The following is a 20,264-nucleotide window of genomic DNA, read 5'->3' on the forward strand; positions in this document are numbered from 1 at the left end:
TTAACCCCTTTATCTATATCTATATCTGTTAAGAGGTGGAACTGAGATGGCCTTTTAATGATATGGCCCTTCCTTCATTACAACCTACTTTGGGCAGGGAAAGTCCCATTCAGTCTCTGGAGTGCCTGGTTAAATCTCTTGAACGCAGTAGGCAGCACAGGTAATTGTGGAACTGAATGTTGAGTCAAATAAAGCCTGTGGGTTGTTTTCATCCTCTGTACTGTCCAGTATGGTAGCTACTAGCCACATGTGGAGAGTTAAATTAATTAAAACTAAGTAGGCCAGGTGTGGTGGCTCACACCTGTAGTCTCAATACATTGGGAGGCTGAGGTGGGAAATCACTTGAGGCATCAGTTAAAGACCAGCCTGAGCAGCAGGGTTTTGTAAAAACCCTGTCTTCACAAAAGAATTAAAATAGTTGGGCATAGGATGGCATGCCTGTAGTTCTACCTATTTGGGAGGCTGAGGTGGGAGGATTGCTTGAGCCCAGGAGTTTGAGGCTCTAGTCAGCTATGGACTGTGCCACCACACTCCAGACTGGGTGACAGAGTGAGAACCCATCTCTTAAAAAAAAAAATTAAGTAAAATGAAAACTTCAGTTTCTCCAGTGGCACTAGCTGTTATATGTTCATTTCAAGTGCTCTGTAGCCACGTGTATTGCACCACACAAATGTAGAGCATTTGGGGCATTTCATATCATTGCAGAAAGTTCTCCTGGACTCACTGTAGTCAGTCTGCCTCTGTTAGACCAGTGAGAATTTACCTAACATCTCCTTTTCTAGCCTTTTATTTGCCCTAAATCCTGCACAGCTTGGGTAGCCCCAGCGGTCTGGCTGAGTGAGGTCCTCCTTTGTGGAGACTCTGGGCCCAGCATTATTTGTGTATGTGATGGTATTGCATTTCTGCAATAAGATTTGGGGTCATGTGTGAGATGACTTTCCATTATTTGTTGTTCTTGGTGGTAGGGTGAAGAGGCAGTCAGTTAACACATAATTAGAAAATCTGCCACAGTCCTGGTAAAAGTAAGCTAAGAGTCATATATGTAGGCCAGAAGGGAAGGAAGGATTAGGATTCAGAGACTTTTGGTTGAGAAATTAAATTTGATAACTCAGAGAATTTCAGTGTTATAAAAGTGTAAATGTTGATATGCAAACTGAATTGTGAGATGTTAGTATGTCCTAGTGTGTCTGGGTTCTCCTATATAAAACCTCTTACGCAGGAGTCACTGGCCAAATTATTTGTCTATGGAACCCCCCCTGAGATTTGCTAAGAAAGTTATGCTTAGACTCCTCTCTACTCATGGATATGTTCTGTAATTCCCACACTTGGGAAACGGCTTGGCCATGTGATTCATACCAAATGGCAACATTCAGTAGGTGCAGTTTATATGTTTTACTAGAAATATGGCTTCTTGCTCGATTTCACTATGTTCATAGTGCCTCTTTTGAGGTCTGTGTGTATATTCTATTTATGGAAGTTAAAAAGTATTTCAGAAATGCATATATTAATCTGTGTGGAATTTCTCATCCTTTTTCCTTTCTAATTCTTGCTTGGATATTTGTCTCAAGAGATGGTCCAACATTTAAAATAGCGAATAATATCTTAGCCCATCTGAAAACAATCCTTCATAAAGGTTTATGAACTTAATAACAGAGCCTCAAAATACATGAGGACTCATAGAACTCCAAGGAGAAACACATCCTTAACAATATTGTAGACTTCAACACTCTTCTCACAGTAATCAAGAGAACAAGTAGAAAGAAAGTGCAGTTTTCCCTGTTTTTGTAGACATCAAAACTATTTCACACACTTCTGAAGGTCTCATTCAGTAAGTTACTCATTTCTCCACCTTATGACTGTACTGTGCTTTCAAAATGCTGCGCAAAGAATAAAAAGTTTTAAAGTGGCTTTACTGTAATTCAGATAAATATTTGAACTTTTGAGTCTGAATTATCCAGGTGAAATGCATTGGATTTCTGATCCTCTGTAACTTGGAAGATTACCGTCTTCCAGGTATATTGGTTGTCCTTAACTGCCTTAATGGCATGAGTTGTGAATCTTCTCTGTCTTGGAAGAAACCTAACAGTGGAAATTGTTTATGGCAAGGGTCACAAATTTACATGTGCAGAAGGTTAGGACCCTCTGTAAGGTAAAGGCATGAAGTGCCCCCTTCTTTATTAACACATAACTGCATTTGCTGATAATATTTATTTGCCTAGAATTCAGGCCCTTTTTGCTTTTACAGACAGTGCTGTCTTAAATGTGCTAGAGATGTATCTTTAGTCACTTAAGCTGGTGTTTCTGTAGGGTAGGTTCCTAGGAGTGGGATTGGATTGTTGGGTTACAGTGTGTGCTCTTTAAAAGACAGAACCAGATTATACTCTCAGCATCTGTTTGTTTTTAAACCTTCCCTAGTCTGTGCTTATGTGTTTTGTTTGCTTGTTTGTTTGTTGTTTGTTTGTTTGTTTTTTGAGATGGAGTCTCCCTCTGTCACCCAGGCGGGAATACAGTGGTGTGATCTCGGCTCACTGCAACCTCCACCTCCCTGGTTCAAGCAGTTCTGCTGCCTCAGCCTTTCAGGTAGCTGGGATTACAGTCACATGCCACCATACCCGGCTTATTTTTTTGTATTTTTAGTAGAGACAGGGTTTCACCATGTTGGTCAGACTGGTCTCAAACTCCTGACCTCAGGCAATCCGCCCGCCTGGGCCTCCTAAAGTGCTGGGATTACAGGCGTGAGCCACTGCGCCTGGCCTGTGTGGTTTTTAAATTAACTTTTTCTAGTCTACTAAGGTTTACTCAGACCTTTAGCAGGTGTTCTTGGATACTGACTAGGCCCAAAGTCCTCTTCTCATCAATGTATTGGCAAATACACTCACTTGCGATGTGATATGAGACCCTGAGATTTACCTCCCAAACAGCAGGATGTCTGTTTTGAGAGTTTCCTGGCCAAGTGGTGGAAAGTACCATGGAAATGGAGTCTTCCTTGCTTCTTACTTAACTTGAGTTTGGACCATAGAGAAGTCATTCTTGTGTGGACCTCAGTTTACTCACCTGTACAGTATAGGATGGACTAGATGATCTAATGATCAGGGGATTGGCAAACTTGTTCTTAGGGCACCAATTAGTAAATATTTTAGGTTTTGCAGGCCACCTGGCTATGTCACAGCTGCTCAGCTCGGCCCTTGTAGGATGAAAGCAGCCATAGACAATAAGTAAACAAATGAGTGTAGCTGTGTTCCAATAAAACTTCATTTACAAAAACAGGCTGTGGCCGGCCATAGTTTGTTCACCCCATTTTTGAGCTCTTGACATTCTTTAGTCTGTGATTTCGATAATTAGTTTAGGAAAAAAGCTTTGACTTTCATAAATAATGCTTCTGGAAATCTAGTAAAACCTTTAAATTTTGGCCAGGCGTGGTGGCTCACGCCTGTAATCCCAGCACTTTGGGAGGCCGAGGCGGGTGGATTGCCTGAGCTCGAGAGTTCGAGACCAGCCTGGCCAACATGGCGAAACCTCGTCTCTACTAAAAATACAAAAAATTAGCCGGGCGTGGTGGTAGGCGCCTGTAGTCTCAGCTACTTGGGAGGCTGAGGCAGGAGAATCCCTTAAACTCAGGAGGCGGAGGTTGCAGTGAGCCGATATCGTGCCACTGCACTTCAGCCTGGGTGACAGAGTGAGACTTCATCTCAAAAAAAAACCAAAAACCTTTACATTTTATTTTTGCTTTTTCCCTTTATCAGGAAAGTAATGTAGAAAATTTAGAAAACCCAGAACATTAATATTTTGGTTCCTCCCATTAGGTAACCATCTTTGGGTGGACATGTGTACATACATACATACTTCTTTTTTTCTTTTGAGCAAAAAAGTACATACTTTTTTTCTCTTCTGTCACCCAGGCTGGAGTGCAGTGGCGCGATCTCGGCTCACTGCAACCTCCACCTCCCGGGTTCAAGCGATTCTCCTGCCTCAGCCTCCTGAGTAGCTGGGACTACAGGTGCTCGCTGCCACACCCAGCTAATTTTTTGTATTTTTTAGTAGAGATGGAGTTTCACCATGTTGCCCAGGCTGGTGTTGAACTCCTGAGCTCAGGCGATCCGCCCGCCTCAGCTTCCCAAAGTGTTGGGATTAGAGGCGTGAGCCACTGCACCTGGCACATGTATATGTATGTATTTTTTACAAAATTGGATGAAGTATAATTTATTTCCTAAATATTTTCACTTATGCCATGATATCTTATTTAATCTTTAATTTGTCTATAAAAATACCTGCTCTGCTAGGGGGCTTCTAGTTGAAAACTCATTAATTTAAAAAATTAATTTTGAATTCAGCCACCTATTCTTTTTTCTAATTGTTTCTTGTAGCTTTTGCTTTGATTGGAATAACTTTATTCTAGGAATAAAGTTGTGTCATCTGCAAACATGAATCATGTACACATCTGATTTTCTTATATTTATGTCTCCTTTTTCTCTTCAAATTACATTGCCTTTACCATTGATGGGAACCTGGGTAATAAAGAAAAAAGAAAAAAATTGCATTCCCTACCACCTCCTCCAAAACAATGTCAAATGTTAGTTATAATGATAGGCATCTTAGTATGCTATCCCAATTTAATGGAACTGATGCAGATATTTAATGGTTAACTGTTGGTTTGAGACCTTTAATGTGTTGAGTATATTCACCTATTTCAATTTTTTTTTCTGTTTAAGTTTTTTTTTTTTAAATCAGATATGGCTATTATATTTTGTCAAATGACATCTTAGCATCTTTTAAGATGATCATATAGTTTTCCTCCTGCATGCTACATATTAATTACAATAGTGTATATTCATAGAATTATATTAGTAGATCTTATATTGATTCACCCTTACATTCTTGCAGTGAACCTCTCTTGATCATGTTATTTTTTCATGTACTGTTTGACTTTATTTATTTAGTTTTGAGACAGAGTTTCGCTCTTGTTTCCCAGGGTGGAGTGCAGTGGCGCGATCTCAGCTCACCACAACCTCCGCTTCCCAGGTTCAAGCGATTCTCCTGTCTCAGCCTCCTGAGTGGCTGGGATTCCAGGCACCTGCCACTACGCCTGGCTAATTTTTGGTATTTTTAGTAGAGACAAGGTTTCACCATGTTGGCCAGGCTGGTCTTGAACTCCTGACTTCAGGTAATCCGCCGGCCTCGGCCTTCCATAGTGCCGGGATTACAGGTGTGAGCCATCACGCCCGGCCTGTTTGACTTTTAAAAAGGTATTTTAACTTTTTAGTTTATACGTGTACAGTGCATAATGTATTTAAGATTCATCTATGTTGTTGTATCAGTAGTTTCTTTATTGCTGAGTAGCAGTCCCTTATATGAGTGTATCACAGTGCATTTATCTGTTCAATAGTTGAATATTTCAATTATTTCTAGTTTGTGGCAGCTATGAATAAAGCTGCCGTAAACATTTCCATAATGTTTTTTGTCTGAACACAATTCTTGTTTCTCTTGAGTAAATACCTAGGAGTATGATTTCTGGGTTGTATGTTTATAAGAAACTGCCAAAACTGTTTTCCAAAGTAGCTGTACCATTTTGCATTCTTACCTGCAAATGTATGAAGAGTTCCGGTTGCCCTGTATCCTCCCTAGCACTTGATATTGTCAGGTTTTTTTTTTTTTTTTTTTGAGATGGCGTCTGGCTCTGTCACCCAGGCTGGAGTGCAGTGGCGCGATCTTGGCTCACTGCAAGCTCCGCCTCCCGGGTTCACGCCATTCTCCTGCCTCAGCCTCCCGTGTAGCTGGGACTACAGGCGCCTGCCAACACGCCTGGCTAATTTTTTTGTATATTTAGTAGAGACGGGGTTTCACCATGTTAGCGAGGATGGTCTCGATATCCTGACCTCGTGATCCGCCCGCCTCGGCCTCCCAAAGTGCTGGGATTACAGACGTGAGCCACTGAGCCCGGCCTCAAGGTTTTTTTTTTTTTTTTTTTTGCCACCTTAATAAGTATATGGTGGTAGCTTCTTCTGGTTTTAATTTGCTTGTCCCTAATGACTAATGGTTCTGAGCCTCTTTTTATGTGCATCTTTTGATTTGCCATCTGTATATCATTGTTTATGGAAAAATACTAAAATCTTTTTTTTTTTTTTTTTTAAGACAGAGTCTTGCTCTGTTGCCCAGGCTGGAGAGCAGTGGCACAGTCACCACTCACTGCAGCCGCCACCTTCTGGGTTCAAGCCATCCTCCCACCTCTCAGCCTCCCAAGTAACTGGGATTGCAAGTGCGCACCACCACACCTGGCTAGTTTTTTTTTTTTTTTAATAGAGATGGGGTTTTGATATGTTGCCCAGACTGATTTCAAATCCTGGGCTCAAGCGATCTGCCTGCCTCGGCCTCCCAAAGTGCTGAGATTACAGGCATGAGCCACCATGCCTGGCCAAGATACCAAAATCTTTATTTAAGATGTTTAATTGGGTTGCTTTCTTTATTGTTATTCTTTTATTTTATTTTATTTTATTTTATTTTATTTATTTATTTATTTATTTGAGACGGAGTCTCGCTGTGTCGCCAGGCTGGAGTGCAGTGGCGCGATCTTGGCTCACTGCAAGCTCCCCCTCCCGGGTTCACACCATTCTCCTGCCTCAGCCTCCCAAGTAGCTGGGACTACAGGCACCCGCCACCACGCCCAGCTAATTTATTGTATTTTTCGTAGAGACGGGTTTTCACCATGTTAGCCAGGATGGTCTTGATCTCCTGACCTTGTGATCCTCCTGCCTCGGCCTCTCAAAGTGCTGGGATTACAGGTGTGAGCCACCACGCCAGGCCTCTTTTATTTTTGCAGACAGAGTCTCGTTCTTTCACCCACGCTGGAGTGCAGTGGCATGATCTTGGCTCACTGCAGCCTGTCATTCCCCTCGACCCCAGGTTCAAGGTGATCCTCCCACCACCTCAGCCTCCGAAGTAATTAGGACCACAGATGCATGCCACCATGTGTGGCTAATTTTTGTATTTTTAATAGAGATGGGGTTTCGCTATGTTGCCCAGGCTGGTCTTGAACTCCTGAGCTCAAGCAATCTGCCTACCTTGGCCTCCCAAAGTGCTGGGATTACAGGCATGAGCCACCATGCCTGGCCAATTTCTTACTATTGGGTAGTAAGAGTTCTTTATATATTTTGGATATAAGTGCTTTGTTAGGCTGTGTGATGTTCATACATTTTCTCCCCATCTGTGCCTTGTGTTTCATTGTCTTAGCAGTGTCTTTTTCCCAGAGCATAAGTTTTAAATTTTGATGAAGTCTGATTTACCACATTTTTTCTTTTACACATTTGGTGTTCATCTAACAACTCTACCTAACCCAGACCTTGCCAGACTTTTTCTGTAAAAGGTCAGATAGTAAATATTTCAGCCTTGCTGTCCCTGTTGCAACTCTGCCATTGTAGCAACGAAAGCAGTCATAGACAATATGTAAATGAATGATAATAGCTGTTCCAATAAAACTTTATGAACACTGCAGTTTGAATTTCACATAATTTACAAATTATCAATTATATTGTTTTGATTATTACAAAAACAGGTAGTGGATTGGCCATGGTTTGCTGATTCCTGGCCTGACAAACCCAAGTTCACAAAGATTTTCCTCTTTGATTTTGTTGTGGTCGTTGTTCCACACCTTCTTTTTTCACTGTTTCCTTAAGGTAGAGTGTACATATTTATAAGGGTACACGTAATATTTTGATAGATTCATAGAGTGTGTAATGATCAAATCAGGTTAATTAGGGTATCCATCATCTCAGATGTTTACCTTTTTTTTGTATTGGGAAGATAACAAATGTTCTAGCTATTTTAAAATATATACTAAGTTATTGTTGACTCTAGTCACCCTACTGTGCAAATAAAAACTAAAACGTATTCCTTCTATCTGACTGAGTTTTTATGCCCATGAATCAACTTGTCTTCATCCCTACCTGCTTCCCAGCCCCCGGTAACCATCATTCTACTGCCTATCTCCATGAAATCAACTTCTTAATCTCTCATATATGAATGAGAATATGTGATACTTGTCTTTCTGCCCTTGGCCTATTTTACTTAACATAATGTCCTCCAGTTCTATCCATGTTGCTGCAAACAGATTTTATTTTCCAAACCTTAAGCTTTATAGATGACTTCACTTTTTAAATGGCTGAATAATATCCTCTTGTGCATATATACCTCATTTTCTTTGATTTTTCTTTCTTTCTTTTTAAATAGAGATGAGTTCTCACTATACTGCCCAGGCTGGTCTTGAATTTTTTTGTTCAAGCAATCCTCCTGCCTTGGCCTCCCAAAGTGCTGAGATTCCAGGCTAAACCACTGTGCTCCTTTATGCGTTTTTTTGTTTTTGTTTTTGTTTTTAAAGACAAAATCTTGCTCTGTTGCCCAAGCTGGAGTGCAGTGGTGCGATCTTTGCCCACTGCAGCCTCCACCTCCCAGGTTGAAATTATTCTCGTGCCTCAGCCTCCCAAGTAGCTGGGATTACAGGCACCCACCACCACGCCCAGCTAAGTTTTGTATTTTTAGTAGAGATGAGGTTTCACCATGTTGGCCAGGCTGGTCTCGAACTCCTGACCTCGGGTGATTCATCTGCCTTGGCCTCCCAAAGTGATGGGACTACAGGCATGAGCTACTGCGCCCAGCCCCTTTGTGCACTTTTGAAAACATATCTTAGAATTTGTGATACATGTTTTATTTTTATTTTCATTTGGTTCACAATATTGTAAAATTTCTACTATGACTTACTCTTTGACCCATGATTTGTTTTAAAACGTATTGTTTAATTTTCAAACATTTAGGGATTTCCCAGACATCTTTGTTGTTGGTTTTTAATTTAATTCCATTATGGTTAGGGAACATACTCGTTATGATGAATTAAAAAAAATTGTAGAGGTTTGTATATGGCCTGAAACATTGTTTGTTTAGGTCAATGTTCAGTTTGTAATAGGAAAGATGTGTTCTGCTGCCGTTAGGTAAAGTGTTTCATAAATAATAATTAGGTCAAGTTGGTTGATCGTGTTAAGGTCTTCCCTATCCTTGCTGATTTCCTGTCTGCTTGTTATAGTGATTACTGAGAAAGGAGTGTTGAAGTCTGCAACGATTGTTATGGGTTTGTTCTCTTTCTCCTTGAAATTCTGTCTGTTTATGCTTCCTGTATTTTGAGGCACTGTTATTAGATGCAGAAACATTTACGTTTTGTTCTCTTGATTATTTGCCCCCTTTATCATTCTGAAATAACCTTTATTTCTGGTAATAATCATTATATTAAAAACCATTATTTGGCCGGACATGGTGGCTCATGCCTGTAATCCCAGCACTTTGGGAGGCCGAGGCGGGTGGATCACCTGAGGTCAGGAGTTCGAGTCCAGACCGGACAACATGGCGAAACCCCATCTCTACTAAAAAGAGAAAAATAGCCTAGTGTGGTGGCACACGTCTGTAGTCCCAGCTACTCAGAAGGTTGAGGCAAGATAATCACTTGAATCCAGGAGTTGGATATTGCAGTGAGCCGAGATCACGCCACTGCACCCCAGCCTGGGAAGCAGAGGAAGACTCCATCTCAAAAGAAAAAAAAAAAAAAAAACCAAAACAGGCCAGGTGCAGTGGCTCATGCCTGTAAACCCAGCACTTTGGAAGGCCGAGGCAGGTGAATCACCTGAGGTCGGGAGTTCGAGACCAGCCTGGCTAAGATGGTGAAACCCTGTCTCTACTAAAAATACAAAAATTAGCCAGGCACGGTGGCAGCTGCCTGTAATCCCAAGTACTTGGGAGGCTGAGGCCAGAGAATTGCTTGAAGCTGGGAGGCAGAGGTTGCAGTAAGCCAAGATCATGCCATTGCACTCTAGCCTGGGTAACAGAGCAAGACTCCATCTTGGGAAAAAAAAAATTATTTAATATTAATATAAAATTAGTGTTTTATATTAGTAGTATAATACTGTTTTTGACTAGTGTTAAAATGACATGTCTTTCTCTACCCTTTTGCTTTTAATCTAGATATCATGATATTCATTTATTTTTTAATTTGTAAAAATAGAGATGGGGTTTCGCCATGTTGCCCAGGCTGGTCTTGAATTCCTGGGCTCAAGCCACCTGCCCACCTCAACCTCCCAAAACGCTGGGATTATAGGCGTGAGCCACCATACTTGGCCATATCATTATATTTTCAAATGGTTTCTTGTTTTTTCGTTTTTCTTTTAAATGTAATCTGATAGCGTCTTTTAGTTAATGTGTTTTGGACCATTTACATTTAATATGATTGATAATGATTGGATTTAGGTTTCCTTTTTATTGTTTTCTGGTTATTTCTTTTTTGGGGGGTTTCTTCTGTTTCTTTTTTCTGCCTATTTTTGGATTAACTGAATGTTTTTTAGTGTTATGTTTTATTAATTGGCTTTTGGTTATATCTGTGCTATGTTTTTGCTGTAGGAATTACAAAATATATACCTAACCTACCTACTTAGAGTTAGCATTTTACCTCTAAATACAATGTAAAAGTATTGCAAACATATAGGTTTCTTTATTCTAGCCGCCCCCTTATAATTGTATATATGTGTGTGTGTATGTGTGTATATATCCATATACACTTTCAATGTATGTAGATAGATATCTATACTTTCAATGTATATTATATCTACATACATTGAAAGATATATATCTACATACATATACAATGCATGTATGATACCTTTGGCTACTACATCCTTCTTAAATTTCCTGTTGCCACTTATGACCTGATTTCCTTGACCAGTTATTCCTCCTTCAGACATCCCTCTTACATGTGATAGTCCTCAGCATTTAGTTTCCCCAACTTTCCCCTAATTATCAGTTTACTCAATTACCACCAAAATATCAATGACTTTTTTGAGACAGAGTCTCACTCTGTCACCAGGCTGGAGTGCAGTGGCACGGTCTTGGCTCACTGCAACCTCTGCCTCCTGAGTCCAAGTGATTCTCCTCCCTCAGCCTCCCGAGTAGCTGGGACTACAGGTGTGTGCCAACACACCCAGCTAATTTTTGTATTTTTAGTAGAGACGGGGTTTCACCATGTTGGCCAGGATGGTTTCAATCTCTTGACCTTGTGATCAGCCTGCCTCAACCTCCCAAAGTGCTGGGATTACAGGCATGAGCCACCGCGCCCGGCCAAAATATCAATGACTTCTAGATCCATTTTCCTACCTAGACCTCTTTTCTAAACTCCAGATATATATTTCCAACTGCCTGTGCTGTCCGCCATAAACTCCACATTGTAGGAAATAGAAAGGAGTTATAAAAGTTTAGGTTCAAAGCAAAATTTAAAAACTCATAAATGAGACAAAATTTTGTGATGATAAAGGCTATGGTCCACAATGAAGATATGAAAGTAATGAACCTTTCTATAAAATGTATGTGTGATAGAGCCGGTCCCCAACTTTAAGCCTTTCAGCGATTCAAGTAACTACAGAACATCGTTAAAGTACTGAGAGAAATGTCAATCCAGAATTCTATATCCAGCAAAAATACCCTTCAACAATTAAGGCAAAAAGAAAAAGAAGAAAGACATTTTGGATGAAGAAAATCTAAGAGAATGTGTTGGCGGAAGTTCTGCTCTAAAATAAAAGTAAAAGAAGGTCTTTAGGCCAAAGGAAAATTATACCAGTGGTAATGCTAGAACTTCAGAGATAAAGAGCAGTAGAATTGATATCTGGGAAAATTTAAAAACGCAAATGGTTGTTTCTCCTCTTAAGCTCTTTAAAATATGTATAGTGGTTGAAAGCAAAAGTTAAAACACTGGTGAGACTTTCAATGTATGTAGATATACGTATATATAGATACATATATCTATATACATGTAGAGGTAATGGTAGATATTTTATGGAACTGATCTGAGGATAAAATGAAATAATGCATTTTAAAGTGCTTAGCACAATGTCTGGCAAATAGAAAGCACTCTATAGGCCAGGCATGGTGGCTCACACCCGTAATCCCAGCACTTTGGGAGGCCTAGGCAGGTGGATCACTTGAGGTCAGGTATTTGAGACCAGCCTGGCCAACATGGTGAGACCCCGTCTCTACTAAAAATATAAAAATTAGCCGGGTGTGGTGGTGGGCTCCTGTAATCCCAGCTGCTTGAAGTGAGGCAGGCGAGTGGCTTGAACCTGGGAGGTGGAGGTTGCAGGGAGCCAAGATTGCACCACTGCACTCCAGCCTGGTCGACAGAGCAAGACTCCAGCTCAAAAAAAAAAAAAAAAAGGGGGACAATGTTACACTTCTTCCTTCTAGAAACATACATTTTATAGAGAGTTGTTTTTTGAAGTCTAGAAGTCTGAAAACGTAAGAGTCAACTCTGAAAAATCTACAGTGGTTTCTGGGGTTTAATCTTGGCATGACTTTACCCCTGCATCTCTGTCCTCGGCAGGTAGTTTTGTTTATAGGTGTCATTGGTTGAACAAATAATTGTTTTAGTTGCTACAATAAATAAAACATGATCTGTGCTGTAAAGGAGTCAACAGATGAGCCGGGGGGCATGAGTAATTGCCTGTAATATAATTGTGCTCACGCTGTCATGGAGGACCGTACAAAGTGTCAGAAGCACAGTGCCAGGAGGCACAGCAAAGGGTAGTAGAGGTGACATTTGAGCCCAGCCTTGAAAACTGTCTAGGATTTCTCAGAATTTCAGCAAAGTAAGGCAATTTCTAAAATATATAGGCAAAGTTTTTATTAAAAATATGAGAAATTAAATAACAGATTATGACCACAATGCAGATTTAAAAACTAAGGTATGATGAGTGCTGTTGACCGGTTCATCCAGACAGTTCAGAGAACAGAACATCCATGTAGATCCTTCTTGTATTACAGAATACAAAGGAGCGGAAAATTTTGCCTCAGTAACTGCCAGGTCATTCTAATTAAAGTACCTATACATTGTAATATAATTTCTCCATTAAGGTAACAGCCAATCAGGTGGTACAGAGTCTGTGCCATTCAGTCAAGAAATTAACTCCCTTAACCTAGACTGTGCTGGAAATTCATTGACAAATTTTGTTCTTTGGTAATCCATTTTTCTTCAGAATTCATGCAGACCACTTGACTTCCTTAGCATTTTGTTTTGTGGGTGTATATCAATGTCTTTGGTTAAGCTTCAGCTTCCGTTTGCATCAATCCTGTTGTAATCATGCCTCCTGAGGCATCTTTTTGCTTCCCTTGCATCAGTTTCCAAAATCCTACTTTCTGCTTGGTAAGGGGAGTATCCATTTTCTTTAAAGCAGTGGTTTTCAAACTTGCCTGCACATCAGAATTATTTGGGGAGAAGGATGAAAATACAGATTACTGAGCTTCACCTGGGATTCTGTAGATTTGAGTTGCATTTGGGATTACTTTAAACAATTTACCAGATGATTTTTGCGGCACCTTCACTTCAGTTTTAGGAAGGACTGTTTCAAGGCAGCTTTTCAAACTTTAATGACCATAGAAATCACCTGAAGATTGTGAGAAACTGCAGATCCTAATTTAGTAGGCCTGGGTTTAGGCCTGAGGTTCTGAATTTCTCTGAAACGTGATAATAGTAAATCCCTTGTTGAGTAGCAAGGTTGTTTTTTGTTTTTTTCTTTTTTTTCCAATATCTTCATGACATTCAAAGAGTAGCAAAGTTCGAAGATAACTTCTGGAATTTCATCTAATGTGTATTAATTTTTACTCATCTGGATCTTAGGAGAAATAACCTATCAGGTTATAGGGAAGTGTTTCTCAAAGTATGGTTCCCCAAACAGCACAACCTGGGAATTGTTAGAAATGCAAGTTCTCGGCTGGGCACTATGGCTCATGCCTGTAATCCCAGCACTTTGGGAGGCTGAAGCGGGTGGATCACCTGAGGTGAGGAGTTTGAGACCAGCCTGGCTAACATGGTCAGACCCCGTCTCTACTAAAAATACAAAAAAAATTGGCTGGGCATGGTGGTGGTACTTTTTAAAATTTTTTTAGAGACAGAGTACCCCTGTGTTGCCCAGGCTGGTCTCTAAATCCTGACCTCAAGCAATCCTCCTGCCTCAGCCTCTTAAGTAGCTAGGTACAAGCCACCATGCCCAGCTATATTTACTTGTTTTTGAGACGGAGTCTCTGTTGCCTAGGCTGGAGGGCAGTGGTGTGATCTTGGCTCGCTGCAACCTCCGCCTCCCGGGTTCACGCGATTCTCCTGCCTCAGCCTCCTGAGTAGCTGGGACTACAGGCATGCACCACCATGCCCGGCTAATTTTTGTATTTTAGTAGAGATGGAGTTTCACCATGTTGGCCAGACTGGTCTTGAACTCCTGACCTCAAATGATCCATACGCCTTCGCCTCCCAAAGTGCTGAGACTCCGTGTGGGCCACCACGCCTGACCATATATTTACCTTTACGTGAATTTAAAATGTGTGGGTGTGACCAAGTCGTCTGCCGGCTGTTATATAAAGGAGACTTTATCAACATGCTCATCATCAGTCACAAACTGCCTATTTGGAACTCCCTTCAGTTCTCAGAGGATGGAAACATTCTTTAAGCGGCCTTGTAGAAATCCTATTCCATGTTAACATGCCAACCAATTTTACTTTCCCAGAGCCACAGAATGATATCTCATTGTATGCCTCAATTCAATCACCTTTCCATTTTCAAGGACCAATTTCAATTCCTGATTGGCTACTTGATCTGACTGCTTCCTGCTAATCTTGTTGCCTATTGTCTATATTCCATTTCTCATTGAATTAACCTTGATCAAATCTGAGAACTCTGCTTAGTAATGACTCCAGGTATACTATACCCACTTTTGTAGCTTATTCAACACCCTCTTCAATCCTGGTTCCACTTCCTGTGACTGAAATGATTACCTGTGAAATATTATTTAACTTTTGGACGATGATGTGTTTCTAACCTGTGACCATTTCACATAGCCACTCAAATATGGTAAAGGTATGGTAAAGATGATGAAACAGTTACTTGGCATCATTTTGTAAGTAATGAGTTTTTAGTGCACTTTGGACCTTGAGACCACTTCATAAGCGTTAGATTTTGAGAATTTCACAGCATAAAGCTCATCGCTGATGCAGTAATGAAGGAAATGTTCTACAAGTTAATAGATGAGTGAGAGGAGAGGGCATTCATAGTAGATTTATTTACTTACTGAACTCAGAGCCTTGGGTTACTACTTGACCCCCACTGTTATCTAGTTTAAGGGTCCTTTTATTTTTTGTTTTTTTGAGGTGGAATTTCACTCTTGTTCCCCAGGCTAGAGTGCAATGGCCCGGTCTCTGCTCACTGCAATCTCCGCCTCCCAGATTCTCCTGTCTCAGCCTCCCAAGTAGCTGGGATTACAGGTATCCACCACCACGCCCTGCTAGTTTTTGTATTTTTAGTAGAGACAGGGTTTCACCATATTGGTCAGGCTGGTCTCGAACTCCTGACCTCAGGCAGTCTGCCCACCTCAGCCTCCCAAAGTGCTGGGATTACAGGCATGAGCCACTGCTCCTGGCCTTAAGTGTTCTTTTCTACTTTAGCACATACACCTAGTTCCTGTCTTTTTTGCTTTTTATAAATACAGAAAAGAGAATAATGTTTTAAAATCAAGGAAAGGTCTAAGGCACCTGTGAGGGTTTTTTGTTTTTTTTATTTCAGTGAAACGAAGGGAAATGGTCGCCAGCAAGAACTGTGGCAACGTTATCCAAGGTGACAACTGTCTGTACCACCCAGGGGCTCAGAGCCCTTCTGAAGTTTCCTAGATGTTCCAAATGTGACTCATGTTACAGGCTGGTCTCCGTGGTAGCACTCAATGTTTAAAAATTAGTCTTCATTGCCAGGCGTGGTGGCTCACGCCTGTAATCCCAGCACTTTGGGAGGCTGAGGTGGGTGGATCCCGATGTCAGGAGATGGAGATCATCCTGGCTAACACGGTGAAACCCCATCTCTACTAAAAATACAAAAAATTAGCCGGCAGTGGTGGGGGGCAACTGTAGTCCCAGCTACTCTGGAGGCTGAGGCAGGAGAATGGCGTGAACCCAGGAGGCGGAGCTTGCAGTGAGCCGAGATCGTGCCACTGCACTCCAGCCTGGGCGACAGAGGGAGACTCTGTCTCAAAAAAAAAAAAAAATAGTCTTCATTTCTCCTTCCCAACAAGCGTTTCTCTTTCTCTTCAGTGGGAAAAAGTAATTTCATTTTTTACTTGCTCATTGTTTTATTCATTCACTCAATCAACAGATCATCTATCCTGTATTGTATGCCAAGAACTGTGCTTTGTTCTGGGAATGAAAAAAGAATAAGATATGTTTTCCTTTGGCACTTATGGAGCTTATAAACCAGTGACAGAGGAAGGTGAGTAAACAAATCAACAAAGAATTAACTTTACTATTAATTCTTATTAGTTTCTAATACAATAAATTTGACTATTTGTATCATTTGAGTTTCATGAATATAATCATATTCTACACTTACAAAATGAAATAGACATATAAGAAAGAACTGGTGATGTAAGAAATTCACAGAAATGTGTAAAATATTTCAAGAATTAACACTCAGTAGATATTTGCATTGTCAAAGAAGCTTATAAATGCAGATGAACCTCTAGTTGTTTTAGTTGCTTGTAAAATGTATAGAGGTATGTGTATTTCCTCTTTAAACAGGGGTAACTTGGGGCGGGGGATGGGTGGGTTCATCTTATCTATTCTTCAGGTCATGTTCTCAAGAAGGAGCTACTGAATGGGAAGACTGAAACAATTTCTTTTCTTTGCACAGTTGGTATTGATAAATCTCAGGTGTATCCAAAATAAAATCTCTGGCAGGCTGTGATATTTGTGGGTCTGTCTCTTGTGACTTTAGGTTCCTCTTGGCAGCAGACATAAGGCAGTTCCACATCAGGCCCTTGCCTGAAACAGCTCCTGATGCCAAGAACTGGTGAATTACTACTTTGGTTTCAATGGATGTTCAGAAAGGATCATCAGGATAAACTTTGTAGATTTTCTCTCACTAACCACGCTCTCCTTTCAACATTGAAATTCTAGACTTTAGACAGAAGTATTGAACTGGGTTACAGGGAGGGGATGTGAGAGGCCTCCTGCCGTTGAGGATAAGTGGACTTGCCTGAATTGGCCTGCTACCTAAAATTAATAATCTCAATCACTTGGATGGTGGTGTCCATAATTTTCTCCACTGTTTGTGTGGCATATAATAAGTAATGGTTGCATCTAGCAATTCATTTGCAAATCTTACTTGATTTTGAAGCCATAGAACACCTCAACTGTTAGCTTGAATGACTGGAGTTTAGTTTTTATTTCTCAGAACAAAACAGTTTGAAGCCTAATTAACATCCTCGGAAGGAACTTAACGCTAAAACTCCTAACAGCTTCAGTTTTCTGACCTTGAAGAAAGGGAAAATGAAGAGACCATGGTGCCACTTCCGAAGCAAAGCCTGAAGTTCTGTGCTTTAGAGGTGGTGTTGCCATCCTATGATTGCAGGAGTCTGGCCTTGGCTTGGTGGAGGAGCCTGTGGATAAGGCGAAGGAAGGTCTGTTTTCATTGGGGGTAGAGGAGGGTAAGGAGTTGAAATGGGAAGGATCTCTTTTTTCTTGCTGTCTAAAACTTGTCTTTTCAGACACATATCAAGCCTTTCCCTCTCTGAGCTACTGAAGTCCTGGGCAGAGGTTTTCTGTCTTACAATACAGACTTTTACCTTAGGCAATACCTGACAGAGCCTTTAAATAAATAAATAAATAAATTGATTTAATAAATTGATTTAATACATTGATTTATTAATTAATAAATTGATTTAATACATTGATTTATTAATTAATAAATTTATTTAATAAATTGATTTATTAATTAATTTTGAGAGAGAGTCTTGCTCTGTCACCAGGCTGGAGTGCAGTGGCGTGATCTCGGCTCACTGCAACCTCCGCCTCCCGGGTTCAAGGCATTCTCCTGCCTCAGCCTCCTGAGTAGCTGGGATTACAGGCGCCCACCACCACACCCAGCTAATTTTTGTATTTTTAGTAGAGATTGGGTTTCACCATGTTGGCCAGGATGGTCTCGATCTCCTGACCTCGTGATCTGCCTGCCTTGGCCTCCCAAAGTGCTGGGATTCCAAGTGTGAGCCACCCCACCCGGCCAGAACCTTTAAATTTAAAATTGTACAGTGTACTTCCTGCCAAGAAGCGTAGGAGGAAGAAGGAAGTAATGTTTTTCCAGTTTTCGATTAAGAACTTGCTTTGTATTAAAATAGTGCTTCAAGTCTACAGCCATACCACCCTGAACGCGCCCAATCTCGTCTAAAATAGTCCTTCAAATATGTATCTCTTATAGCCTTCAGTTATCCCAACAAAATTATCTAAAGATTTATTTATCTATTTATTATTATTTTTTAGAGACAGGGTCTCGCTCTGTTGCCCAGGCTAGAGTGCAGTAGCATGATCATAGCTCATTGCAACCTCAAACTGCTGGGCTCAAGGGATCCTCCCACCTCAGCCTCCTGAGTAGCCAGGACTACAGGCGTGCGCCACCACATGTGGCTAATTATTTTTTCTGGAGATGGGGGTCTTGCTGTGTTGTCCTGCCTGGTCTCAAACTCCTGGCCTCAAGTGATCCTCTTGCCCCAGGATCCCAAGGTGCTGGAGTTACAGGCATGAGCCACCCACCATGCCAAGTCATCATGTAAAGATTTACAGAAAGTTTTGTGTAAACATTGTCTTTTTTTTTTTTTTGAATCAGAGTCTTGCCCTGTCGTGCAGGCTGGAGTGCAGTGGTGTGATCTCGGCTCACTGCAACCTCCACCTCCCAGGTTCAAGTGATTCTCCTGCCTGACACTCCTGTGTAGCTGGGATTACAGGCATGCACCACCATGCCTGGCTAATCTTTGTATTTTTAGTAGAGATAGGGTTTCACTGTGTTGGTCAGGCCGGTCTCAAACTCCTGACCTCATGATCCACCTGCCTCGGCCTCTGAAAGTGCTAGGATTACAGGCATGAGCAACCACGCCTGGCCCATTCAGCCTTTTTTTTACTCATAGAAGGGCTTCAGTGGATCAAGAGTCTACTAGAGATAACTAGAAAGGGTACTCAATTGATAATTGACGTTGAGATTCTTTTCTAGTATTCATGGCCCTCAGGCTTAGGGTTTGAAGTCAGAGGCAGGGCTGTAGGCTAATGGAGGGGAGTAGGCTTTCATGGATGATGCCCAGGGAGGAGCCAGATTATCTGTACCAAACCTTTTTTGTTTTTTTGAGACAGAGTCTTGCTCTGTCGCCCAGGCTGGAGTGCACCGGTGTGATCTCGGCTCACTGCAACCTCCACCTCCCAGGTTCAAGCAGTTCACCTCCCTCCTGCCCACCACCACACTCAGCCAATTTTTAATTTTTAAAAAATTTTTTAGTAGAGACAGGGTTTCACCATGTTGCTCAGACTGGTCTCAAACTCCTGACCTCAAGTGATCTCCCCATCTTGGCCTCTCAAAGTACTGGGATTACAGATATGAGCCACTGTGCCTGGCCTGTTTTTGAAAATAGTCTCACTCTGTCACCCAGGCTGGAGTGCAGTGGAATGATCTCGGCTCACTGCAACCTCCGCCTCCCGGTTCAAGCTATTCTTGTGCCTCAGACTCCCAGGTAGCTGGGATTACAGGTGTGTGCCACCACACTCGGCTAATTTTTGTATTTTTAGGAGAGATGGGGTTTCACAACGTTGGCTAGGCTGTTCTTGAACTCCTGGCCTCAACCTGCCTTGGCATCCTAAAGTGCTGGGATTACAGGCATGGGCCACCGTGTCCAGCCAACAAACCTTTTTTTCAGTGAGTGATTCCAGCCCTTGATGCATAGGAGGATGGGGTCCATAGGAGTGTAGCCTTAACAGATGAATTAAATCTCTGGGTGATGTGAGATATGTGCCAGGTTCTTGGCTTGTGTCTCCCTCTAGTACTTCAGGAACTTCCCAACTAGATGGAGGCAGTAAAAATGGGCCCTGCCAGGATGTACCTATAACAGAGACGTTCAACCATACCCTTGTGCTGTCTGCCTTTAATCACGAAGATTATGAGCTAAGATTCGTGGATGCATTTTTATTCTTTAACCAACATGTAGCAATTATCACTCAGATAGGCATCTTAAATCCATTAGTTTGGGTTGGATTTAAGACCGTTGTCATTCCTATGAAAGGGAAGATAGCCCAGATTGCTATTCAGAAGGCTTTGTCAGATGCATTCCAGAAACTGTTGATTGTGGTTCTAGGTAAAACTTTCTTAATCATCATTGAAGTACTTCAGTTTCATTGAGCAAATA

At 41.3% G+C, this 20,264-nt stretch overlaps 1 protein-coding gene across 1 annotated transcript in view; it reads left to right on the forward strand.

Moving 5' to 3' along the window:
• Window positions 1-20,264, forward strand: part of LRRC37A3 (leucine rich repeat containing 37 member A3) — a 77,246-nt gene that overhangs the window by 9,256 nt on the left and 47,726 nt on the right. Inside the window, exon 4 of the mRNA XM_063706179.1 lies at window positions 16,202-16,315. The gene's annotated coding sequence lies outside the window, so the exon portion shown is untranslated. The remainder of the gene's footprint in view (window positions 1-16,201; window positions 16,316-20,264) is intronic.

Source organism: Gorilla gorilla, chromosome 4 (assembly GCF_029281585.2).
Source record: "Gorilla gorilla gorilla isolate KB3781 chromosome 4, NHGRI_mGorGor1-v2.1_pri, whole genome shotgun sequence".
In the NCBI taxonomy this organism is placed as follows: Eukaryota; Metazoa; Chordata; class Mammalia; order Primates; family Hominidae; genus Gorilla; species Gorilla gorilla.